Source organism: Neofelis nebulosa, chromosome 2, assembly GCF_028018385.1.
Source record: "Neofelis nebulosa isolate mNeoNeb1 chromosome 2, mNeoNeb1.pri, whole genome shotgun sequence".
NCBI classification, from domain to species: Eukaryota; Metazoa; Chordata; class Mammalia; order Carnivora; family Felidae; genus Neofelis; species Neofelis nebulosa.
The window spans coordinates 208,600,632-208,617,111 of record NC_080783.1 but is presented as its reverse complement, the minus strand read 5'-3'; positions in this window follow the sequence as shown (position 1 = coordinate 208,617,111).

Genomic DNA, 16,480 nt, shown 5'->3' with positions numbered 1-16,480 from the left:
AGTCTATGATCTTAGCATTTTCTCAACGAGTCACCAAAAGCCGTGAGCTGTTACGACATTTTACAGCCGCAGAGCATCCTGCGGCAGGAGAATATTGTTTCCCGCTTCTCAGCAGCTGGCCTTCTCCACATCTGCCATTTCAGACAGACAAATGGCCAGAGATCTGTCCTTTCTCGGTCCCAGCTAATTTCACTTTCTCAGCTCCGAGGCATTAAACGAATGCACACTCTTAAAGCATTTGAGCAGTGCCTGGCAGATAATATAAACTATCATTTTATGTTACACAGATTATACATCAATATAAAAAGAATATAATACATAAGATACGTTATGTAATTAATATAACTACTAATTACTTGATTAAAGTAGTAAGGGTTTTGGTTAGCTGGAAAAAGGAGAAAGGGTGTTTCCCTTCTCTTCAAGTGAGACCACGGAGTCAGAAAGCATCTGAGGCCTCTGATTGCAGAAATAAGAGACCAGGTCAAGAAAGACCCCGGGTTCTAGTTCTAGGCTTGCCGAGATGGAAAAGGAGATGTGTTTACTGAATGTCTGTTTTGTGCTGGGTTCAGAGCTTCCCCGTTTGCCCTACAAATTGAGCACCATTACTGTCATCTTCCCCATGAAGGGAGGTTAAGGCAGTTACCGAAACTCATCTAGCTCACCAGCGGTGGAGCGAGGATACAAACCAAGTTGTAGCTCGGCATGTGACCATTCACAAACACTTGCACTGTGGGAGCCTTTGGTTTTCCATTTGTCAAATGGAGGAGAGACAACAACACAGTTTTTAAAGCTCCTTCTCACACCAAGGTTCTCTCTATAACTAAAACTCAGTGATGACTCTCCACCCCCAGAAAAAGGCTGCATGTAAACAGATAATGCTACAAGGATAGTCATCATACATTCTTCATCATCTCAAAAATGGGAAATAACCAAAATACTGAACAATTGGGTATGATTAAATACATTATAACATATCCATACCGTGGAGGACTATGCAACTATGACAAATGAAATCATTGAAGTAAATTATGAACATAAAAGATTGCACGGTATACTGTTCACATATTCATAATATTTTATGAAAAAAGATAGTTTTTTTAACATTTATTCATTTTTCAGAGACAGAGCATGAGTGGAGGAGGGGCAGAGATAGAGAGGGAGACACAGAATCCGAAGCAGGCTCCAGGCTCCGAGCTGCCAACACAGAGCCCGACGTGGGGCTCGAACTCATGGACCGCAAAATCTTGACCTGAGCTGAAGTTGGGCGCTTAAACGACTGAGTCATCCAGGTCCCCCATGATAAAAAGATAGTTTAAAAGCAGGGTATCTCATTGACACATTCAGTGGAATCCTTACCAAAAGCCCAGTAACATTTTTGCAGAAATAAAAACTCCATCCTATGTATTGCATATTTGAAAGTTGCTAAAAGAGTAGATCTTACAAGTCCTCCTCGCAAGAAAAAAATTTTTTTACGATGTGTGCTGTTGGCTGTTAACTAGCCTCACTGTGGTAGTCACTGTGCAATATGCACACATATTGAATCACGTTATACGCCTAAAAACGAATATGATGTCTTATGTCAACTTTACCGCAATTTTTAAAAAAAGAAAAATAAAAATCCATTTTAAGACTCATGCAAAGTTTTAAAGGACCTGAATCGCCAATCTTGAAAAAAAGAGTACAAAGTTGGAGGTCTCACACTTCTTGATTTCAAAACTTACTACCAAGCTAAGACAATCAATATGATACTGGCATAAAGACTGACGTATATTGGGGTGCCTGGGTGGCTCAGTCGGTTAAGCGGCCGACTTCGGCTCAGGTCATGATCTCGTGGTCTGGGAGTTCGAGCCCCACATCAGGCTCTGTGCTGACAGCTCGGAGCCTGGAGCCTGCTTCCGATTCTGTGTCTCCCTCTCTCTCTGCCCCTCCCCTGTTCATACTCTGTCTCTCCCTGTCTCAGAAATAAATAAAACGTTAAAAAAATTAAAAAAAAAAAAAAAAGACTGACATGTAGACCAGTGGAATGGAATGGAGAGCCCAGAAATAAACTGCCACCTATATGGTCAGATAATTTTCAGCAAAAGTGCCAAGACAGGGAAAGCACAATCTTTTCAGCAAATGGTACTGGGAAAACTGGACAACCACATGCAAAAAGTGATAATAATAAAGTTGAACCCTTGTTAAACACTATGTACAAAAATTAACTGGAAAATGGATCAAAGACTTCAATGGAAGAACCAAAATGATAAGACTCTGAGAAGAAAACATAGGGGAAAACCTTCACGACATTGGATTTGGGAATGATTTCTTGGATGTGACACCAAAGGCACAAGCAACCACAACAACAAAAGAACAGGTAAGTTACCCTTTGGCAAAATTAAGAACTTTGTGCATGAAAAGACACGATCGACAGAATGAAAGGTCAGTATGTGCAATGGGAGAAAATATTTGAAAATTATATAGCTGATGAGGGACTAATATCCAGAATATATAAAGAACTCCTATAACTCAACAACACAAAAATAAACCACCTGATTTTAAAGTGGGCAAAACAAGGGGCATCTGGGTGGCTCAGTCGGTTGAGCATCCGACTTCAGCTCAGGTCATAATCTCACGGTGAGATCCAGGGTTAGGGTTAGGGTTAGGGTTAGGGTTCCAGCCCCACATCGGGCTCTGTGCTGACAGTGCAAAGCCCGCTTCGGATCTTCTGTCCCCTTCTCTCTGCCCCTCCCCCACTTGTGCTCTCTTAAAAATAAATAAGCTTTAAAAAAGTGAATAAATAAAATAAAATGGGCAAAATGAGCAGACATTTCTCCAAAGAAGATATACAGATGGATAACGAGCTCATGAAAAGATGCTCAACATCACTAATCACTTGGGAAATGCACTCAAAACCAGATTAGATACCTTTGCATGACCATTAGGATTACTATCATCAAAAACCAAAACAGAGCAAGTGTCAGTGGGGATGTGGTGAAATGGGAACCCTAGTCCATTGTTGGTGCAGCTGCTATGGAAAGCAGTGTGGTGATTCCTAAAAAAAAAAAAAAAAAAATACACAGAATTACCATGTGTTCCAGAAATTCCACTTTGGGATATATACCCAAAAGAATTGAAACAGGTGTATGTAGGCCTATGTTCATAGCAGCATTATTCACAATAGCGAAAAGGTGGAAATAACCTCAGTGTGAAACAGTCCAAGATGGATACACAAAATGTGGTTTATACATATGATGGAATATTATTCAGACCTAAATATGAAGGAAGTTCCAGCACCTGCTACAATACGAATGAAGCTCGGGGTCATTGTGCTAAGTGAGACACACCAGTCACGAAAAGACAAGTCCTGTGTGATTCCGCTTACATGAGGTCCCTAGAGGAGTCAAATTCATAGAGACAGAAAGTAGGATCGTGGGTGCCAGGGGATGGGAGAGAGAAAAGTGTTGTTTAATGGGTACATAGTTTCAGTTGGGGTAGAAGAAAAAGTTCTGATGAAAAAGTTCTGGTGATGCATGCACAGCAATGTGAGTGTATTTAATGCCACAGAACTGTTTACTTAAAATGGTTAAAATGATAAAATTTATGTGTATTTTACCACAATAATAAAGTATACATCAAATTATCCCATTTAAAAACCGTTAATGTACGTGCTTAAATATACATGAAAGAATATATCTACGACGTTAAGGGCAATTCTCTCCTGGTAATAGATTAGGAGTGATTTGAGACAGTTATCTTGTGAATTGTCTAAATATTCGTGATGAGCTTGGTTTAGCTGTATAATAAAACAAAATCCTGAAAAAAAATGCAAACGGCAAGATCTCTAGTAATGTCAGTACGAGGCCTTAAACAGTTCTCCTCCATAGAAAACAAACAAGTATAAAACCGGACCAAATTATTTTGCTAACAAAGCACTGGAAATGACCCAAGGCAGGTAACAACTTGAGTAGTCTTTACTCGAGAAAAACTGCTACCGTGACCTTTCTGCCTTGGGGGTGTTTGGGTTTCTCCCAGCAAAGGGCGGCAGGAACCCACAGCTTCCTTGGCCAACGGTGGTACACATGGTTGGAGGGCTGCGAATGTAACAGATTTTGAAAGTGAAAGAGCCATCTGTGATAGCTAATTTATGCGTCAACTTGACCAGACTAAGGGATGTCCAGATAGCTAGTAAAACATTATTTCTGGGTGTGTCTGCAAGGGTGTTTCCAGAAGAGATTAGTGTTTCAATAGTTAGACTGAGTAAAGAAGATTGTTGTCCTCACATCATCCAATCTACTGAGAGTCTGAGTACAACAAGGAGGCAGAGGAAGGAAGAATTTGCTCTTTTCGCCTGAACTGGGACATCCGTCTTCCCCTGCTCTCAGACATTGGCGTTCCTGGTTCTTGGCCCTTCAGACTCCGACCAGAACTTACACCATCGGCCCCCTGATTCTCAGGCCTTTGGACTCAGACTTACACCATCAGCCCCCTGATTCTCAGGCCTTTGGACTCAGACTTACACCATCAGCTCCCCTGGTTCTCAGGCCTTCAGATGTGGACTGGACTGCACCACTGGCTTTCCTGTTCTCCAACTTGCAGATGGCAGATGGTGGGCTTTTTAGCCTCCATAATTTGGTGAGCCACGTCTCATAATAAGTCCTCCCTTATGTATCCATATCTATATAACCTGTTGTTCTATTTCTCTGGAGAAGCCTGACTAATACACCATAGGAGGGCAAAGACAACAAATTCTTCACACGTCTTGGGCCGAATGCTAAACTAAGCATAAGTGTGAAGAACCCAAAGAACTCAGAGGAAATTGACAGCCTGAGGACACTTGAACACTTTCTCCCTCTTCTTCTTAGCCTACCTGAAACTAGAACCTTTGAATGAGCTCCTCAACTCACCCAGAGCTCAGATGGCAAAGGGTTTAAATCCTCATTGGCTTGAGATGTCAGAGCACAACCTTTGTTCAATCCGTGGCTGACCTTGAACTATTCAAACACGGGAGAGAACCCAAGGGAGCCAACTGAAAATAGAAAAAATAAAAAAATATATGTATTATTTTAGCAGAAACATTAGCAGCTCCACACTATGGGAGAGATCGTTTGCAGTTGGAGTCCAGGTAACTTAATTGCCTAATAGTCGATGCGAGATAATAGAAGAGAGAATGGGGGCGCCTGGGTGGCTCAGTCGGTTAAGCATCCGACTTCGGCTCGGGTCATGATCTCACGGTCCGGTCGGTGAGTTCGAGCCCCGCATCAGGCTCTGTGCTGACGGCTCAGAGCCTGGAGCCTGTTTCAGATTCTGTGTCTCCCTCTCTCTCTGACCCTCCCCCGTTCATACTGTCTCTCCCTGTCTCAAAAATAAATAAACGTTAAAAAAAAAAAAAAAGAAGAAAGAATGAACTTGAAGATAAATCAGTAGAAATTATCCAGACGGAAAGCCACAGAGACAAAAGATGGAGGAAAAATCAACAGAATCTCAGAAATCTGCAAGTTGGTGTCACATATGTTTCATTATAGCCCAAGAAGGAGACAGACGACAGAAGTGGGCAGAGAGACATTTGACATATAATGGCCAAAACCTTCCGAAATTTAGTGAAAAACATTGACTAACAGATCCACGAAACTCAACAAGAAAGCTAAACACCAAGAGAGTCCAACCTAAACACATTGTAGTCCAATCACTGAAAGACAAAGACAAAATCTTGAAAGCAGCAAGACAAAAATGATGCATCACATATAAAGGATTAATAATATGAAAAGTAACTGGGTTCTCTCCAGAAATAACAGACACCAGAAGACATTGCAATAGCATATTCAAAGTGATGAAGGGAAAAAAAAATTGTCAACAAAGAATTTTCTATATGGCAAAACTACCCTTCAAACTTAGAGTGAGGTAAAGACACTTCTGGCTAAATAAAGACTGGGTAAGTGTGTTTCTGGCAGATCTGCATTACAATAAAAAATAAAGGAAAACTGAGTAAAAACTTTAAACAAAAGTTTAAAACCTTGATCAAAACCTGATCAAGATCCACAGGTTTGAATGAAGACCACTGAAATTGGTGATTATGTGGCATGTTTTTTTTCTTTTGTTTTCTTAATTTCACTAAATGATACATGGCTGTTTAAGGCAAAAAATATCACATTGGGTTTATAACAAATATACAGGTAATATATGAAAACAGTAGCTCAACGGAAGATGGATGCAAATATGCTAGTGCAAAGTTGGTGGAAGTTAGTCATTATTAATTTGAATTAGATTGTGATAAGGATGCATATTGCAATGCCCAAAATCACCAAAACCCCACAAACTATCAAAAAAAGAAAGAGAGAACTAAAATCATATGTTAAAAAAGAATTCTTTAACACAAATGAAGGAAGTATAGGAGAAACAACTAAGAGATGAGACAAGTAGAAAACAAACAGCAATATTGCAGACCAACTCTAGCCAGGTCAGTAATACATTAATTATGAATGGGTTAAACCTGCCAGATAAAAGGCAGAGATTCTTTAGACTGGGTTAAAAAGCAAGATCCAACTATATGCTGTGCACAAGAAAGTAAAATGATGGGAAAGGATGTCCCATGCAAACAGAAGCATGAGAGGGCTGGACTGACCATATCAATAACAGACAAAATAGGCTTTAAGACAAGAAGTACAAGATAGGAGGGAACAAAGAGACAAGCAGAGAAAATACAAGAGAAAGACATAAGAAAAACAATGAAACTAAAAGTTCATTCACAGTAAAAAAAAAAAAAAATCAGTAAAACGGATAAACCTTTAGCTAAACTGATCAACATGAAAGAGAAAGGAGTTTCAAATTGCCAATATCAATACCAAGCAATGAAATTGAATTGGTAGTTTAAAGTCTTCCCCCAAAGGAAAGACCAGGTCCAGATGCCTTCACTGGTGAATCCCACCCAATATTCAGGAGTAAATACTATCAATTTTACAGAAACAGAAAATACAGGAAGAAACATTTCCCAATTCATGTAATGAAGACACTATTATCCTAATAGCAAAGGCAGACAAAGAAATCACAAGAAGAAAAAACCACATCAATATCTCCCCATGAATATGGATACAAAAACCTTTGACAAGTATCAACAAATCAAATGCAGCAATATATACAAAGGATAATAATACATCAGACCCAAGTGAAGTTCATCCCATCAATGCAAGGTTAACATAACATCCCATAATCAATTCATGTATTACACCATGTTATCCAATAAAGGATAAAAAGCAAACAATCATCTCAACAGATGTAGGAAAAGCATTTGACAAAGTGTGACATTTATTCTCAATAAAATCTCTCAGCCAACTAGGAACAGAAGGGGGGCTTCCTCAACCTAATAGAGCATCTGGCAAAACCCCCCAGCCCATACCAGATTTAATGGTGAGAGGCTGAATGCTTGCCACCTAAAATCAGGAACAGAGCAAGGATGTCTGCTTCACCATTTCCATTCAACATTGTGCCACTGCGCACCCACCAGAATGGCTAAAATGAAAAACCAAACACTACACCTGACTATACCGAGTGTGGGTGAGGAAGTAAAGAAGCTGATACCCTGTGCATTTCTGGTGAGAATGCCTGTTGGTACAGGCGCTTTGAAAAACAGCTTGATGGGCTTCTTTTTTTATATATTTTTTCTTTCTTTCTTTCTTTTTTTAGGTTTTATTTGAGTATCTCCATACCCAACGTGGGGCTCGAACTCGTAACCCTGAGATCAAGAGTCACACACCCCTCCACCTGAGCCAGCCAGGCGCCCCCTGACAGGTTTCTTTAAAAGCACTTTACCTTATGATCTAGTAATTCTAGTCCTAAATATCTACCTAAGCGAATTAAGAACATCTATATCCGCGAAAAGATTTGTATGCTAATGATCACAGCCGTATTAGTCATAATATCCAAAACAAATTGATCCAACCCGAATGTCCTTTAACAGGAGAATGTTGAGCAAAATGCGATGCATCCCTGCGATGGAATACTACTCAGCAACGAAGAGGAACAAACCATGAATACAAACTACAAAGCGGGGTAACTCCAAAACATTATACTAAGCAAAGAAAGCCAGGCATCAAAGATCACATACTGTCTGGTTTCATTTATGTGAAATTCTAGGAAAAGCAAAACCACAGTGACAGAAGTCACACCAGTGTTTATCAGTATTTGCAGTGCTGATCTGCAAAAAGGTACGGGGGAAGTTGGGGGTGCTGGATGCATGCCGTAGTCGTGGACACACAACCATGCACGTTTACCCAAATTTGCCGAACCACGTGTTTAAAACGAGTGAAGCTTATGGAGTGTGAATTACACCTCAGTGGAGCTGTCAAAGAACATGGGGGCAGGGAGCAGTGCTCTGCGCCATATCCACATCTGGCTGGACACCGTGTGCCACACGCCGCCGGTAACCTTCTGGGTAGGGTGGCTGGGAAGATGAGGGTCATGGAGACGGTGCCCAGTCCAGTGGGGCAGAAAGGCATGTGACCCAGTCACTGCGAAGCAATGCAATGAAGCTTCGCCAGAGTTCCCAGTGCTGTGGGCACAGCAGGGAGGGAGCTGTCAACCGCTTCTGGGCGGGGACGTGCCTCCTTGGAGCCCAGACGGTGGGGACGGTGGGAACAGTGGGGACATAGGTCTGTTGGCTCCCCTTCCCACCCACCAAAGCACCAGAGGGCTGTCATTTCTCTTTTACTTAAAGTGAATTAAAATTGATCATGGGGCACCTGGGTGGTTCAGTCGGATAAGCGTCCGACTTTGGCTCAGGGCATGATCTCACGGTCTGTGAGTTCGAGCCCCGGGTCGGGCTCTGTGCTGACAGCTCAGAGCCTGGAGCCTGTTTCAGATTCTGTGTCACCCCCCCTCTCTCTGCCCCTCCCCTTCTTGCACTCTGCCTCTCTCTCTCTCTCTCAAAAATACATAAACATTAAAAAAAATTTTTTTTAACTAAAGTGAACTAAAATTAATCTTGCCTGGAGACTTTCCTGATAATCCTTTGGAATAATTAGGGTCTCCCCGGGGCGTTGCAAAGACTGGATTGGGCCTCTCCACCTAAACTCTGAGGGCAGTCCTGGTGACCCCAGTGGGGTGGAGGCAGGGAAGGTGGCAAGGAGGAGAGTGTAGCAGGTGGAGAGAATCACCTGTGCAAGGGCCCTGCAGTGAGACCTGGCGTGTCCAAGCAGCTGTCCCGAAGTCCTGTGTGACCGGAGCGTAGTTATAGCAATGACCTAAAGGAGTCACCGAAGTCTGGGGTGTAAATTACAGTTTCCAAAGTCTTGTGGTGTTATTCAGCTCCATTCGTGTACCTAATTGTCCCAAGGGCGTTGCTCTGCCCCAGTTCCACTGGCAACCCCTTGAGGGCAGGGCCTGCGCTTCCCTGGTTTCCTTATACGTCTGCAAAGGACGGAAGGAATGTTTATTGCAAGCCTGCTGCATACTTTATGGGCATTATAGCAGTCAGTCCTTATGTGGGAGGTTCTTTCTTCTTTAAAAAAAATTTATCTTTGAGAGAGAGAGCATGAGCACGAGCAGGGGAGGGGCAGAGACGGAGACAGAGAGAGAGAAAGAGAGAGAGAGAATCCCAAGCAGGCTTTGCAACATCAGCACGGAGCCCAACATGGGGCTCAAACCCACAAACCTAGAGATCACAACCTGAGCCAAAATCAAGAGTTCCACAGACGCCCCTCTTTTTTTTTTTTATTAATTAATTTTATTTATTTATTTTTTAGAGACAAGAGAGGGGGAGAGAGAGAATCCCGAGCAGGCTCTATGCTCAGCGCAGAGCTGTATGCGGGGCTCGATCTCAGGACCCCGATATCATGGCCTGAGCGGAAATCAAGAGTCAGGCGCTTAACCAAATGAGCCACCCAGGCGCCCCCTGGGAGGTTATTTCATTGTCCCTGTTTTAGGCTAAGGAAACTGAGGTCCAGAGAGGTGAAGTGACTTGCCGAAAGTCACACAGAGGCAGAGCTGGGATTCGAACCACGGTCTGCCCTGCTTGAGCCCCAGCACCACCTCTAGTCCTGTACCAAGAGCTAAGAGGTGTTCAGAAATCCTTGTAGCGTAAAGGCATGGCTGGGCCTGGCCTATTTATTGGGCTCATTCCTTGAATCCCAGCACCCAGGAGAGAGGGCAGTAGGTTCGCAGCCTGAGGTCAGAGCCTCCCTGCCCACATGGCTCCCTGCCTCAGTTCTCCTGGGTGCTAAGGAGGGGCACGATCATCTCAGGCGTGACTAAGGCTTGAAAAATGTACTGAAAGTAAGATCCAGTGACTAAGAGGAAGGAAGGGGTGTCCTCGGCTTACCCACCCCTGCCCCACACAGCCATTTCCCAATTCCCTCTACTGGTTTGACCGAGTTAATGGGAGAGAGGGCGGGAGGGTGGAGTGGGCCTGCAGGACCTGGCTACCAGAAGCTGGCTGGGCCACAGCCTCCCAGCCTCCCTGCCTCCTACCCTGCCCTGTACCACCCAGCCCAAGAGAGCCTGCCCCTCGGAGCTCCCCGTCGCACCCCAGGACGAAACCCAGCTCCTCAGCCTGGCATTTGGCTGCCCTGCTTTCCAGGCTTAGCCCCCACAAACTCCCACCTCACAACCTTCTGCTCCCCGCAAATGCCTTTCCCGGCCCCATTTCATTCGGTCTTTGGCCATGCAGGTCCCCTCACCATCCGCTCCTGTTTTCCATGTGTTGATGTTTGACTGTTAAAATCCTCAAACGAGCCCCTTTGGTCACCAAACTGATGTGGGGCACTCTGGCCCAGGCAGTCGGCATGTCGAATCACCTTGCAGGCAGCCCCACCTGGTTCCTGCGTGGTTGTGGCAAACCCGAAGCCAAGGCTTCCTTGGAATACCCCTCCCCATCCCAGGCAAAGCCGGTCCTCCCACCCCATGAAGTGTCACCACGAGGGACCCACAGACGCACCGAGGCACTCAGGCCCAAGAGTCACGGTGACTTGCCCCAGGGATCGTCTTCCCATCAGATTGTGAGCCGCTGGCACGAAGAAGGTGCTCAGGACACGTTTGGAAATGGAAGGGGGAGAGGAGAAGGGAGGAAGAGAAGGGGGAGGTGAGTCTATGTCCAACCCTTAGGTGTGTTATTGAAAAGAAACTGATTCTGAATGCCTCTATTTGGGAAGGGGAAATGCACCATATTACTAGATTTTACTAATTTACTAATTTCCTAAATTTCAGAAAAGAAACACTTTGGTGTCTTTACTATTCTAACAATGATACATGCTCATGGCTTTTCGTTTTGTCATTTTTTTCTCCTAGACCACAGGCTGGCAAATTTCTTCTGTAAAAGAGCCTAAATAACTTCGGTTTTGTGGACCACATATGTTCTCTATACTACGCTCTTCTGCTTTTTGTTTTTACCACCCCTTAAAAATGTAAAAACCACTCTCAGCTCATGGGCTGAGACTGCAATTGGCCCCACAGGCCACAGTTTGCCAAGCCCCATTCTATACAGCCCAGCGAGATGCAGATAAGAGAAGGAAAAAAAAACCGCCCATAAACCTTCATCCAAAAATAAATGCTCCCCACATTTTGGCATGTTTCACTCTGGACTCTTTCTGGGCATATATATTACGTGTATTTGACAAAATAGGATTGTATTCTACATACCGTTTAGTAACCGGATCTTTTCTTTTAACAAAATCATGCGCACCTAGCTCCATGCCGTTGAATACGGATCTAGGACACTCTTTTCATGGCTGTGTGGCTCTGCGTTGTGTGAGCCAAACGATTTCTTTGGCATATTTACTGAGGGCAGACGAGTTACTGCCTACAAGTCCTCGTTCACCGTATTAAGAGACAGAAAAAAGACAAACAAAGGGATGAATCTTAGCGACCTGGGGACAGGGCACCCCTTCCGCAGCAAACACAAAGCAATGCTTTTGGCTGATGGTTTTATCACATATTTCTTTGCACCCGCTTCTTTCCTGCAAGAGCTGGGCATAGCGGGTGGCTGACGGAACAAAGATGCAGCACAGAGGGGCACCTGCTTTGATCCCGAGGCCCGGTCCGGGAACAGATGCCGTCAGAATGAACAGGGAGCCTGCTTGATGGCAGGCGACAGAGCATCCCTCGGGCATAAAGCGACTCGACGGTCTCTCGGGCCAGAGGGCACTGGCTCAGCCTGGCACCAGACATCTGTCCCGCACTGGGGCTTTTAGAAACTCCTGGAGACGCGGGTCCTCCTCACCCTCCAGGTGGGCGTTAGGTGCCCTGGCGGTCGTGGTCTTGGTGGTCGGGAGATGCGAGTCTTGCACACACCCTAAGGTACTCAGATAATTGGAGGCAGGCAAGGGGAGACGGGAGGTTTTGTTCGTAATTATAATATATAGCCACACGTAACTGCATCCAGGCTTCATGCCATTGCGTTCAACTCTCACACAGGCCCAGCGACCAGCCTGCTTTGCAGGTGAGGGACTTCAAAGCACAGAGCAGTCAAGTTACCTGCCAAGGTCACACCGTCAGGGACGGAACCTGTGTGGTCTGACTCAGAAGCGGGTGCTCTCCCCGGTGGCACAGTGAAACCGGGATCCCTCTGAGAAGCAGAAGAGCTTAGGACGCTCCTTGGCCTCTGTTGGCCTGCACCTCGTGTCTCTTGTGGGTGCCTCCCACTCCCCTCCATCCTCAGGGCGCCGGAGGGAGACCCAGACGAGAAGGCGGGCCTGAACACTGGGTCGTGCGATGTACGTATGGGCCGGCACGTTGCCACAGCCGACTTACGGGGGACATCATGGACGATGGCACTGAGGCCAGAAACAACGGAAGGCCATTGTCAGCCAGGAAAAGCACCGGCTGTTTCCAGGGACCAGGGACCCATCGCCCCTTCTGCACCTGTGCCCCCCGGCCCAGGACCTCTCTCTTTCTCCCCTGGACGATCCCGACAGCTTCCGGCTAGGCTTCCTGCCACCTGCCTCCACCTGCCGTCCATCCACCCCATCTGCCATGAGCATCACTGCCCTAAAAACTGATCCTGGTCATGTCCCTCCGCGGCCTCAACTCCTCCTGAGCTCACCATGAAAACTGCTCATCTCCCCTAAACCCATCTCTAGGCCCTTGTACAGGCTTTCCCCCTGCTGATGCTGTTCCTCTGGTTAATATTCTCCCTCCCCTTTCTGGCAGCTTCCAGTACAACCTTCAAGACTCACGTCCAGCATCACCTTCCCTGACCTCCGGGGCAGTCGAGTGCTGCCCCCTCAGTGCATCCACTCGGCCACGCGCACACAGCCCCGCGTGTGGCAATCTTGGGGTGCGTGTTTCCCCTGGCCCAGGAGGGACCGGGCCTTCCTCATCCTCACACCCCGGTGCCCACATCGGAGCCCAGCCCGGAGCCAGCATCGGCCAACACCTCGGCTGACCACCTGCCCCGGGTCCGGGCCCACGCGACAACCGGGGTGGAGCCGGGGTGCCGGCGGGAACTGGGCAGGCCAGGCAAGAAGGTGCTTGTCTGAGAACCAAGCCAAGGGGTGACCTCACTGCTGACTCGGCCTCGCAAACACGAAGGTGGGGGCCGCCCTCCTAGGGAGGGGCGACGCCTGGGACAGCTTTAACAGGCAAGGTGCGGGCTCAGGGGCCAGAAAGCAAGGTGATGAGTCAGGGAAGGGGAGACGCCTTGCCCTAAAAAGGGAACAGTTGCCCTCCCGCAAGTCCCTACTGAGCATATTACACTCATTAAAAGAAAAAGAAAAGAAATAGGAGGGAAAAGGCCCGAACCCCATAGCTGGCGCGCTTCCTCGGAGGTAATTAACGATCGCTTGTTAAAGAGAGGATGACACCACCCCGGGTTCGAGCCAAAAAACAAGGGCCCCAGGTGCATGCCAGGTGGACGGCCCCGAACCCAGCCCGAGCCTCCTGTGCCAAGGACAGCACCCTGCCTTCCGGGCTCAGCCCTCGCCCCCCAGCCCGTCATTCCCCAAGCATCTGCCCCCCTCCTGGCCCCCAGGGGAAGGCGTTTGGGAGACGTCCACACCTCCGAGGCAAATTTTGGCTTTCCCACCAAGACAGCTGAAAATGGAGTTCAAATTGCTGCCTCTTACTGAGCCCCTGCAGCGTCCTGGGCTCTGCTGGCTGTTCTGAAACAGCAGAAGCACGAGGCAGGCCCTGGTGACCGGACTTTGCAGGTGGAAGGGGTGGGGGAGGGGATAGCTCAAGGTTAGTCGCTGGTGAGCGGCAGCACAGGAGACACAGGCCCTCTTTCAGCTGCACCACACAGCCCCACGGCATGACCCTTTGGGATAAGGGACAGCATCGGTTACCGTTCCCAGGCCGTGGCTGTTCCCCAGAGCCCCTCCCAGGACCCACAGTGAGGATACGGAGGCAGGCAGGTGTCTCAGCAGCAGAGTGGCCAGCCATCGGGTGATGGCGGGTTATGACATACCCAGAGGTAGTCAGGCTCTGTGTCCCCAAAGAAGCCACAGTGGGAACTCTGGCCCTCTAAGGCAGGGCAGAGGCCTGCCAGCCACCCCGTCCTGGGAGCCACCCTGCCTCCTTTGGAGGGTTGCATGGGGACAGGAAGGCACAGACAAGCATCTCTTAAGGTCCACCAGCTGAAGTGAACCAAAGAGGGCCTTTCAGCAGGGATTTACAGGTTGAATGGTGTCCCCCCTGCCCCCCAAAGCATGCTGAAGTCCTCACTTCCCGTATCTCAGAATATGACCTTCTCTGGATATAGGGTCTTTATGGAGGTGACCAAGTAAAACGGGGTCGTTAGGACATGACTGGAGGAAATGTGGACACAGAGGCAGACGTGCTCAGAGGAAAGACGACACGAGGGCCTCGGGGAGCAGACGGCGATGTGCAGGCAGAGATTGGGGGGAGGCTTCTACGGGCAAAGGACGCAGGCTGTCACACAGCACAGCGGCTGGGAGAGAGGTCTGGAGTAGACTGTCCCTCAGGGTGCTCAGAAGGAGCCCGCCCTGCTGACGCTTCTAGGCTCCAGGATGATGAGGCAACACATTTCTGGCATTCCAAGCCCCCTGGTTTGTTAACAGCAGTCCCAGGGGCGGAGCTCCCGGCCTCACGGGTGGGGACCTTGCACAGGACCCTGTGCTCAAAAGGGCCCCTGCTTGGTATAGCATTCTGTGTCCCCCATCCTAAATTCTTAATAACTTCTCAGCATGGGGCCCACATTTTCATTTGCACTGGGCCCGGCTAATTATGCAGCTGGCCATGTCTTCAGATGTCCCTGGTAGGACCCCCACCTGGTGCAGATACCCCCCGCAGTCAGGGTCCCCACTCGGCACTGGCCTGTGAACTTGATGGGCCCCAGCCAGGCATGGTGGGGGGCCTGGGGTCAGGGCCTCCTGGGCCTCCTGACAGCTCGCTTTTCCAAGGACCTGTGCAGGACCCCACCTAGCCCTTAAATCAGGACTCCTGCGTTCTCTTGCCAAATCGTCCCAGCGGTGAGCCGAAAGCAAGCTGAACCTTAGATTTTGCAAAGCAGGTGGTCACCAGGAGCCAAGACTTGGCCACACATCACAGCCCCCTCCCTACAGCACTGAGACGGCCGCCTGCTTTTCGCTAACTCGGGTCACATCAGCTGGCCTTTCCGGACCCCTCCCCAGAGTTTAGCACCGGGATTCTGCATGGAATACTCAGTGCCTTCTGGGAGCTAGCCCTAGCGTGTAAGAGTCAGTTTCTATTTATTTCTTGTTTCAAAAGCAAACAAACCATCCTGGGAGGCAGGTCACCTCACGATGGGTTTTATCAGCAGCCTCTGCAGAGAGCTGAGGGCTTTGTCCCTCATGCCCAGTTGAGCTGGGTCTGCCCCCTTGGCCTGGTGGCCAGGGGACGTCCCTGGCAGGGAGGAAAGGGGGACCGAGAAGGGAAAAGGGAGCTTATTTGTCTGGGGTACCTGGGTCCCGCCCAAAGCAATATCATAGATAATCACATTAACTCCCTGCAACAAAGCCTGGAAGAGATAGACAGATAAACTAAAGCCAGGATAATTGAGGCTCCCAGATAATCCCCACAGCCGACTTTGGCTCTGAATTTCACGGCACAGCAGCCTTTCACCGTGTTGGCTGGTGAGAATTCCCCTTCTCACCTTGCCCCGACCTGGTGACCTGCTACAGTGGCTCTGGGAGGAGGTAAGGGGCAGCGTGGAGGGGGAGGGGAGAGAATGACTCCCCATGGTGCTGGCAGCCAGGGAGCCAGCCCACAGCCCTGTGGTCTCCTGACCCAGACTGTCTTTCTCCTCTCCCTCCCTGGCCAACTCCTCCAAGCATGGCCTCCTCCAGGCTGTCTGCCCTGATATGGCCGTTGCCCGCCCCGCCCTGCCTGCTCCCCTGCCCCATTCCTTCACTTAACATATTTCACCTGGTTATTCATTTACCCGTCTTTTTTCCTGACCAGAGGATGCATTCTTTCAAGCTAGAACCTTGTTGATTTAATGTTTGGCCTCTGTGCTTTGTGTAGGACCTGGTGCTGAGGAGGAGATGTGCCCTGAAGCTTCCTGGGGGAGAACTGTCTAAGCGGGCAGGAGAGG